The 10877-nt window shown below is 35.8% G+C and overlaps 1 pseudogene; it reads left to right on the top strand.

Moving 5' to 3' along the window:
• Positions 1–9329: 9329 nt before the first annotated feature.
• On the top strand, positions 9330–10270 carry LOC150016433 (heterogeneous nuclear ribonucleoproteins A2/B1 pseudogene; annotated as a pseudogene).
• The last annotated feature ends 607 nt before the right edge of the window (positions 10271–10877 follow it).

Below are 10877 nucleotides of genomic sequence, written 5' to 3'. Positions count from 1 at the left end.
TTGATATCCAAAATTTATAAAGAACTTACAAAATTCAACACCAAAAAACCAAACAATACAATTAAAAACCAGACAAAAGACCTAAATAGACACTACTCCAAAGAGGAGACACAGATGGCTAATAGACATATGAAAAGGTGCTCAATGTCACTAATCATCAGAGAAATGTAAGTTAAGACCATAATGAGATATCATCTCACACCTGTCAGAATGGCCATCATCAGTAAATCAACAAACAAGTGCTGGCGAGTATGTGGAGAAAGGGGAACCCTTGTGCATTGTTGATAGGGATACAAATTGGTGCAACCACTGTGGAACGCAGTATGGAGACACCTCAAAAATTAAAAATGTATCTGCTTTTGACCCAGTGATCCCACTTCTGGGAATATATCCAAAGAAACGAAAATCACTAATTTGAAAGAACATAGGCACCCCATGTTCATTGCAGTGTTATTTACAATAACCAAGATATGGAAGCAGCCCAAGTGTCCATCAGTAGATGAGTGCATAAAATAACTATGGGATATTTACACAATGGAACAATACTTGACCATAAAAAAAGAAGAAAATTTTACCTTTTGTGATAACATGGGTGGGCCTAGAGAATTAAGTGAATTAAGCCAGTCAGAGAAAGACAAATACCATATGATTTTACAGTAGTCCCTCTCTGTATCGCAGTTCACTTATCGCGGCCTCACTATATTGCGAGATTTTTAAAAATATTATAGTTAATTATTTATCACAGATCTTTTGCTATATCGCAGGCTTTTGTGGTATTATATACATATGTTGTTAAAGTTATGTAGGTTTAAGAGTGTAGAATATGTTTAAGAACATAAGTAGTATTTATAAAAGTGTGGAAAAGGTTAAGGGAGTACTAAAGGTTAATAAGGGACTGGGAATAGTTTATAAGTGTGGGGGAAGGGTTTATAAAGGCTTAATATATATATAAATACTAAAATAAATGTAAGGTTCCTACTTCGTGGATTTTCACCTATTGTGAGGGAGTCTAGAATGTAATACCTGCGATAAGTAAGGGAATAGTGTACTCATATGTGGAATCTAATGAACAAACTGAACTAACAAGCAAAATAGAGACAGACTCATAGATAGAGAGCAGATGACAACTATTGATTGGGGGTGGGTAGAGGGACTGAGTAAAAAAGAAAAAGGACTCATGGACATGGACAACAGTGTGGTGATTGCAGGTGTTGGGGGCTTATAAGAGAGTTAAATGGAAATGGAAAAATACAATACAAATTTTTTTTTCTTAAAAACTGTTTAAGAAAATAAATTTTTACATAAGGACAATTGATCTTGGACAAGGGTGCAAGGACACAAAGTGTGTATCTCCTGAATAAATGCTGTTATGAAACCTGGATATCTACATGCAAAAAAAAAAAAATGAAATTGGACCCTTATCTTACATAATATGAAAAAATTAAGTAAAATTATTTAACATTTAAGTGTAAGGCCTGAAATCATAAAACCACTATGGAAAAATACATGAGAAATGTTTCTTGATGTTAGTATTGGCAATAACTTTTAAATATGACATCAAAAGCACAAGTAACAAAAGCAAAACTAGAGAATTAGAATTGCTTCAAACTAAAAAGCTTCTGCACAACAATGGAAACAATCAACAGAGTCCAAAGGCTACCTATAGAATGGGAAAAAAATTGCAAAACATATACCTGATAAGAGATTAATATCCAAACTATAAAAGGAACTCATACAATTCAGTGGTTAAAATAATAATAAATCATTAAAAATGAGAAAAGGACCTTAACAGATATTTTTTCCAAAGAAAATATACAAATAGACATCAGGTACATGAGAAGGTGCTCAATCATCAGGAAAGTACAGAATAAAGTCACAATGAGATATCACTTCACCTCTGTCAGAATATCTATTACCAAGAAGACAAGATAGATCAGTGTTGACAAAGATGCTGAAAAAACAGAACACTTGTGCACTCTTTGTGGGAATGTACATTGGTACCAACATTATGCCAAACAGTATGAAGTTCCCTCAAAAAAATTAAAAATAAAACTACCATATGATCCAACAATTTAACTTGTGGGTAAATATCCAGAGGAAATGAGAACAGTATCTCAAAGAGATATCTACACCTTCCACATTCATTGCAGCATTATTTATTTCAGCCAAGATATGGAAACAACCTGAAGGTCCATGGACAAATGAATGAATAAAGAAAATGTATATATGCAAATATATTTTATATAATATATAGATATGTGTGGTCTGTCCTGAAAGTATCCAGCCATGTGCTATGAAAAATAGAGACATTTATTGAAGAAAATAACAAGGAACAAGAAACTTTGTACATAGGACAATGACACCTCAGTCCCTTTCAAAGTAGGTACCTTGGGACCTCACACAGTTCTCCTGACTGCAGCACGATTTCCTTCTGCTCTGGCAGAAGAAGCCACAGAATAAATGTTGCCATGACCCCTGCATCAAAATCTCGGACACAGTAGGTTTTGGAATCCCCAGGTCAAAGCTTCTAGTTCTTGCACTGAATCCCCAATCTTTGCTGATTGCAGCCCATACACATTCAACCTTCTCAGGTGTTAAGCAGGTTGCAGGCCTTCTAGAATGTGGATCAATTTTAACAGTGTTTGTGCAGCACTTTTATTTGCACTGCACTCATTACTTTGTCCCTGAAAGCCTTTTGAATCATCAAAATAGTTTTTACAGAGGAATTTTCAAGCTTAACGCAAAATTTGATGTAGATTCATTGCTCTATTTTCTCATTTTGAATGCAATGGCCACACAGTACACTGGCCCCACTGACTAGTACAGTGAAGTCATCATTGTTCACACATGTAGATTCCAGTCCACTCTCTTTGGCTGCCAGGTTACTTTTTCCAGACAGACCTCTTAATATATATATAATTCAGCCATAAAAAAGGAAGGAAACCCTGCCACTTATTACCACATGGGACATTATGCCAAGAAAAATAAGCCAAACACAGAAAGACAAATACTACATGATCTCACTTGTACATGAAATTTAAAATAGTGAGACTCATAGAAACAGAGTGGAGGAATTTGTTGCCAGGGACCAGTGGCAGAAAAATAAGGAGATATTGGTCAAAGAGTACAAAGTTTCAGTTAAGCAAGATGGATAAATTCTGAACATATAATGTATAGCATAGAGAGTGTAGTTAGCAGTACTATATACTTGAAATTTGCTAAAGTAGATGCTGTATTCTCAACACACACACACACACACACACACACACACAAATATTGTAACTATGTAAGGAGATGGATATGCTAATTAGCTCGATTGTGATCATTTCACAATATATATGGTATACATATATCAAAACATCAAATTTTACAGCTAAAAAAAGAATGACTAACACCCTGAATTAACTGTATTTTAATTATACAGTTGAATTGTGTTATTAAATTTTTAATTTAAAACTACAAAGTTACAAACAAATTTTTATTTTGGGGTAGAACTCCAATTATTCCTCTCCAAACACTGATTAATTTCTTTTAGCCAAGACTGGTCCCTGCCTGGTTTTGTTTTGACTATCTCTTTCCCTGTTACCATAGGTCTCCATCTTCTGCAGACAGTTCTTCCTCTCTCCTACACCAGCCCATGTCAGAATATCTTCTTCATAATTGAGTTAATTTGCATATTTCAGAACTATCGCCATTTTTTCCATAATTGTTTAAAGATGTTATCTGCTATTTTCTAAAAAAAATCTACAGATGCAAAAAAATGACATTTCCTTTTCTCACCCCCTTTTAGTTGCCTGTAACTGCACCAGAGAATTTCTGTTATTGATCTCAAACAGCAAACGGGGGTAGAGGTGATTCTATAGACTATTCTGAATCCTTTTCTATTATTTCCACTTTGGTTACTTCATGTTCTGCAGCATCCCATTTGTCTGTTTTAGGTCCAGTTATGCAGGGACTTCTGCTTATGTGTAGTTATATTTGGGGAAGGAAAAGGAGAGTAAGCATCTCATTCATCCTCAAAGGACAGAACAACATCGTTGCTTTCAGATTATTTATAAAATTTGAATGAATACTGGTTTAGTCTTAAAATAAAGAGGACACCTTGTCAACACTTCTGATATTGTATATAGAATTCCAGTTTTCATTGCTACTCTTTTTCTTATTAGACCTACCCTTTAAGATCAGTTGATTCAGATCTCCACCAGGTCACCTGCCATGATTTCTCCAGTAAAGCAGGTTGCATTTGTATACATTGCACAGCCTAGTCTCTGTTTATACAATCTGCTATCATTCTCTATTTATTTCTTAAATGTTTTATTAAAACATGTTTAGAAGTTGCTTGAAGGATAAAATCCTGTCTTGTTCCTATCTATATACTTCAATTACATACTTAAGACAGTGTGGAGCAAAAGTAGCACTTAATAAACAAATTTGGAGTTTTAACCATTTTTTGACAGATGATCTAGTATTAGCAAAATTCAGCCTTTGACTGATGGATACCTGAAGTAAAGATAATTTCCTCAATTATCTTTTCCAATCACAGAACTAGTATCCAGAACAGAACCACAAATGGGAAGATCTGCCTTTCTACACTTCCTGTACATTTATTTTCCCATCACTAAACTTACGTATACCTCCTAAAAATAGTCTTCAACAAAATTATTTTCAAATTATTAGAGACAAGTTTATCTAGAAGAGAAACTGGGTAATTAGAGAACATACTGTAGGCAAGGAGTCAATGTAAAAACTGAACTAATTGTCCTCAATGACTTGTTGCAATATCTGTGTAAAAAAAAAAGGAGGCTCGTAAAAGCGACAGGAGATAGTAAACCCTGGACTAATTAAATGTGGTAAAATTTTATACTGTTGTTACAAACATTGGGCTTATGGAGGGCAGCAGGGCTCCACAACAACTTATCATAAATGATAAGAAGACAACAGTGTGATTAAATCACCAGGGGTTACAAGACAGGATATCATCTAGCATTCTCTTCAGTGCTATAGTGAGGTTATAATGCTTATAAGGCAAATTTTTATATCACCTGTGTATTGAGAAATGGGAATTCCTTCAGTGATCTCTCTTAAATTCAGATATGGCCTGAAGTAGTAAAGGACTGAGGATGGGCATATCTAGAGCATAAAAGAAGAAAGAATACCTAGAATTGATGTCGATCTAGATTCACCACTCAACCAAAATTATGTTACAGAAATTGAAGCCAAAGAACCATTTTTCTTTTATCCAATTTTATTTCTCTTTTTGATCTCATGGTTCCTTACTTCGGTATATTTGTTTTGACCCTGTGGTCTTTATAGTTGAGTTTATATTTGACATAAAAGCTTTTGGCCTGAGAATGACCCCTCTAGGGTTTTAGCTAAAGTTAACCTCCCTGAATCTTCCCATTTTGTCTGATCCAATCCAGGCTATGTGACCTCAGTTGAGACTAACCCAAATATACTGAGTCCCAAATATGTACTCCCATTGCCCTTGAGGCTATGCAGGGGAAACTCAAGAGTCAATAATTAGGTCTACATGAAAAAGAAAAGAATTCAAGCCAAATGTTTTGGTTAAAGCAAGAAAATAGAATGTGAATACCCATGAAGCCATCGAAGTTTGCTGGAAGAAGACCTAGCAGCAAAGGAGACTAACATCTAAGTGAGACAGATAAACAAACTCACCATTTAAAGCTGAAACAAGAAACTATTAGTCAAAACAAAGAGATTCATACCAAACTAAAAAAGAAATATTGATGATATTCTATATAACTCTATACTTGGTTATTCTTACTTGAAGGGTCAGACAACAAGAAAAAGTTACTGGTAGCATACTTGTAGAACTACAAATACTATCAAAGTCACAGGAAGGTGATTCCTTCCAATCATTGTCCTTATCCGATTAAATAATCTGTGGTTATTCACTCATCAGTGACTCTCCCAAATAGAAGGTGAGTGACTCAAGGACCAGCAACATGACCCTGGGCCTCCACTTTCATCTCCAGTGCTGCAGTCAACCAAGAAGTAAATATGTCATCTTTTAGAGACTAAATTAGCTAGTGAGTGGTGGACTAATTTTACAATTCTGTTAATATGTTAAAATTACTCTCAGTGGATAATAAGTGATCGCTGAGCAAAAACATGATTAATGAACATAAGAGGTTATCACGGTTTAAACAGTCTTTTTTAAATCTCTGATAAACAGTTTTCAATTGGCCTGAAATGAAACACACACAGACACACACACACACACACACACACACACACACACACACACACACATACACTTTTCTTGGGCTGATGAGATTTTTCACTTTATTTCTTGGCTTCTGTGTTTACTTCCATCTGTCTTCATTTGTTCATTTATGAAATGACTGCTCATAGATTCAGTTTAACATGAAGGAGATTAGAGGAGTGCAGTGTGTGCTACTTTGAGACACTGAGCACCAGGAAGACTGTGATCTGTGCAGTCGTGATACTTTAATGGTGAAGGAACTTCTGGGACTAAACATTTGCTTCAAATCCAAATGCTCCATGTACCTTCTCATTAACAATGGAAGACTCTAAGTAGATTAATGGGGAATCAAGGAGGCTTGATTACTGATGCTTTTCACTTAATTAAGTTGAACTGATAAAGGTCTGAAATCAAGTAGAAGAGAGTCTTTTCTTATGCATGGAAACATTAAGTCATCATTGTGTAGTCCATGAACAATAATTATAACTATTTTGAGTCCCAGTAGTGCCAGGCTAACTAAAGGGATACTAAGAAAGACAAGTGAGAATGAAGACAGATTGGATTTATTTAGAAATACAGAACAATTAAGTGAATATCATTTACAATGATAAATAGGTGTCCAGTCTGACTTATATGAAATTTAATTAACAAAAGTAAAATACACAGTATCCATGAGGTAATATTTTTAAAAACTTTTTTGAATCCTAGCAAAAATTGTGGTAACATTTGAGTCAGCTAGAAAAGCTTTTCTATTGAATACAAATTTAACTTGGTTTCCCCCAGAAAAAGGGTTAATCCTTCTTAATAACAGTTGAGTCTAAGTCTACTGACTGAGATTTATACAGATCTAGAAAAGACTGCAGGAACTATTATAGAAAACAGACTTGTGAGTTTATATTTATCTGAGGGACTTATTACCCTTCCTTTGGCAAATAAGTGATCCCTCTATCTGAAAATGACTTTTTAATTATTTAAAATTCAATATAATCAAAAATACATATCTGTGTGGACAGTAATGTGGATTCACCTCAATTCAACAAATATCTTGAACTCTTATTGTGTACAAAACATGCTGTATGTGGAAGGATAGTACAGACACACAAGTCCATGTTATTTTAAAAGGATATATATTTTTTGAGTTTTGTCATGGACATGAAGCAAGAAGACATCATTTGTCAAAACATGCATGTGCTCACTGTTTAATTGGTTTAATGGTGTGCATGCTAATGAGGATGAATTTGACCTGAAAAAAAAAAAGTGTCTATTTCTAGAACAGTTCGTTGTTAAACTGAGAGCCATAATTTTTTCTAAATTTCAAAGTTAAAACTTAAATATATTGCTCCAAAGATATAAAATGCTCAGAAAAATGAAATGAAATAGAAAAATAAGTTAATGTTGGAAAAATTAAGATTAATTTGAAAATTTTTATTTGAAATGGTACTACTTTTACAATTGGTGGAGAGATTATCAAAACTGTCATGTCATACTTAACTTTGGTCAAAATAAGTAAGATAGTGTTCCATCTATTAAGAAGGATAAGAAAATGTGGAGTTTAAAGCATTTTCTTTAGTAAAATCCACCGGTACAAAGGATTTTGACACAGTAAGTATACAATGATAAACTATCTAAAAGTTACTTATAATTTGAAGTTTGACAAATGAGTTTAACCTGACCTACCTTATATAATTGAATTTTGTATTTCATATCTAATAAGTGTGAGCTTCTTGCAGATATACATTCAGTAAAAAAAAAATTAATTGAATTTAATTTTTATGAGAGAAAATTGAATATAAGTAAGGTTTAAGAAATTCTAATTGGAAATTTTTATTGTTCTAGAATTCATTTTTTGATGATGTTAATTACAAGAACAGAAATTATCATGAATTGGGCTATTACTATTTGATCTTATTTCATTCTAATTAATGAGTAAGAGCTACACACCTTTCAGAAGGTAATGAGGCTGCAATAATGCACTCTTCTTCTGTGGCATTGAATACAATCACAGATTACAAATCAGGGAAAAATATGTAAAACATCAGCACATGAGAAAGAGGCAAGGGCATTTGTACCCTGAAAACTTTATGCTCATGGGAAAATATTTAAACTTGGAAATTATATGTGTTTGGCTACTTTGTTTAGATTCAAAATAAATGGAGCTTTTTACTGATGCTCTAAAAGTAATTTTAACAACAGTGAAAATGTCAGAGAGTAAATTTAAGGGCAAAAAAAACCAAAACCATCAGTACAAGACAGGTGGAGTTTTGTAATTACTCAAATGTTATCTGAATAGTTGCCAAGGAACTTTGATAGATTATTTAAAATGCACAGTCTATTATGTTTTTGTCTAGGACTTCATGTAAATGAATCATGTAGTTTGAATTGCTTTGTTTCTATTTATGTGGCTTATTTCACTCCACATGATTTGGTGATTCATCTGTGTTGTTGAGTACATGAGTAATTTGTTCCTTTTTTCTGAATATACCACAATTTGTTTATCTGTATTTCTGTTTATAAAGATTTGGGCTTTCTCCAGCTTTTGGCTATTATAAATAAGGCTACAATGAACATTCACGTACATAGCTTCCTGTGAATGTATGTTTTCATTTCTTTTGGGGATGTACCTGGGAATGGAATTGCTGGGCCATAGAACAAACATATTTTAGCTTTATAAGTAACTACCAAAAAATCTGTCTGTTTTTCTATTTATTAGTTACTTCGTCAGTAATGTTTGTGATTTTAAAATTAGTTTGTAAGCAATTTACTTTAATACAAAAATTCTACATGGGTGGACATGTTTTACTGTATCTTAAAAACTGGTAAAGAGAATTAGAAGCCTACTGTAGTAGCAGAACAGTGGCCCCCTAAAGATGTTCACATCCTAATTCCAGTAACCTATGAATATGAAATGTTGCATGGCAAAAAAGGAATTCAGGATTGAACTTGAGGTGAAAGAGGCGAGTCCAGTCTCAAAAGGGAGGGCCATGATCCAAAGGAACCAGAGCAGTTGAGAAAACTGTTTATTGGTGGATTGAGCTTTGAAACTACAGATTATAGTTTAAGAGAACATTTTGAGAAATGGGGCACACTCACAGATTATGTGGTGATGAGAGACCCCCAAACAGAACGTTCCCAGGGCTTTGGTTTTGTGACTTACTCTTGTGTTGAAGAGGTGGATGCAGCAATGTGTGCTTGACCACACAAGGTTGATGGGCGTGTAGTGGAACCAAAGAGAGCTGTTTCTAGAGAGGATTCCGTAAAGCCTGGTGTCCATCTAACCATGAAGAAAATTTTTGTTGGTGGTATTAAAGAAGATACAGAAGAATATAATTTGAGAGACTACTTTGAAAAATATGGCAAGATTGAAACCATAGAAGTTATGGAAGATAGGCAGAGTGGGAAAAAAAGAGAATTTGCTTTTGTAACTTTTGATGATCATGATACAGTTGATAAAATTGTCGTTCAGAAATACCACACTATTAATGGGCATAATTGTGAAGTGAAAAAGGCTATTTCTAAACAAGAAATGCAGTCTGCTGAATCACTAAGAGGCCGTGGGGGCGGATCTGGCAGTTTTAAGGGTTGTGGAGGAAACTTTGGAGGTGGTGGTGGTAACTTTGGCCGTGGTGGAAACTTTGGTGGAAGAGGAGGCTATGGTGGAGGTGTAGCAGAGGTAGTTATGGAGGAGGTGATGGTGGATATGATGGATTTGGAGGTGATGGTGGTAACTATGGTGGTGGTCTTGGTTATAGTAGTAAAGAAGGCTATGGTGGTGGTGGACCAGGATACGGAAACCAAGGTGGTGGATATGACGGTGGTGGTGGAGGAGGAGGATATGATGGTTACAATGAAGGGGGAAATTTCAGTGGTAACTACGGTGGTGATGGGAACTATAATGATTTTGGAAATTACAGTGCACAACAGCAATCAAATTATCGACCCATGTAAGGTGGGGGCAGTTTTGGTGGAAGAAGCTCAGGCAGCCCATATGGTGTTGGTTATGGATATGGTGGTGGAAGTGGTGGATATGGTAGCAGAAGGTTCTAAAAGCTCAGCAGAAAAGGGCTACAGTTCTTAACAGGAGAGAGAGTGAGGAGTTGTCAGGAAAGCTGCAGGTTACTTCGAGATACCCCTGGCTGGTTTGGCTCAGTGGATTGAGCGTCGGCCTGCGAGCTAAGTGTCGCTGGTTCGATCTTCCAGTCAGGGCACATCAGAGAAGGAAAACTCTGACTCCAAAAAACCTCCGCTGCCTTGCGGCATACCTCTTCAGGGGAAAGGCTAAGGGAGTAAACCCCGACAGAAAATCCGGAGCCGGAGTCCCTAAGGCGGTTTGACGTTGTAGTCAACACCGGCAACTCCTGCGGCGCACCTGAAGCCAAGCTGTATTGACTCCGTCTTTCCCTTGGACCCTTCAGCTGCGAAGAGAGGGGGGGTCTGCTGCATGGGCAACAGCAGACCCTCCATATCACCCTGCCCAGGCTCTGTAGCTTCAGCTTCACTGGAGAGGACACTCCAGCGTCATCACAAGATGTCCATTCAACACGGGAGGAGACACTGTCACTCCTGAGTCGGACTGCACAGCCATTCTCGGCGGTGCAGATAGACTCTTAAGAAGCTACACCATCGTCTCTCGAGACGGACGGCTGCCGACGAC

Source organism: Furipterus horrens, unplaced genomic scaffold, assembly GCF_987537825.1.
Source record: "Furipterus horrens unplaced genomic scaffold, mFurHor1.1.pri manual_scaffold_3, whole genome shotgun sequence".
Lineage (NCBI taxonomy): Eukaryota > Metazoa > Chordata > Mammalia > Chiroptera > Furipteridae > Furipterus > Furipterus horrens.
This window is presented reverse-complemented; position numbering and strand designations above follow the sequence as displayed.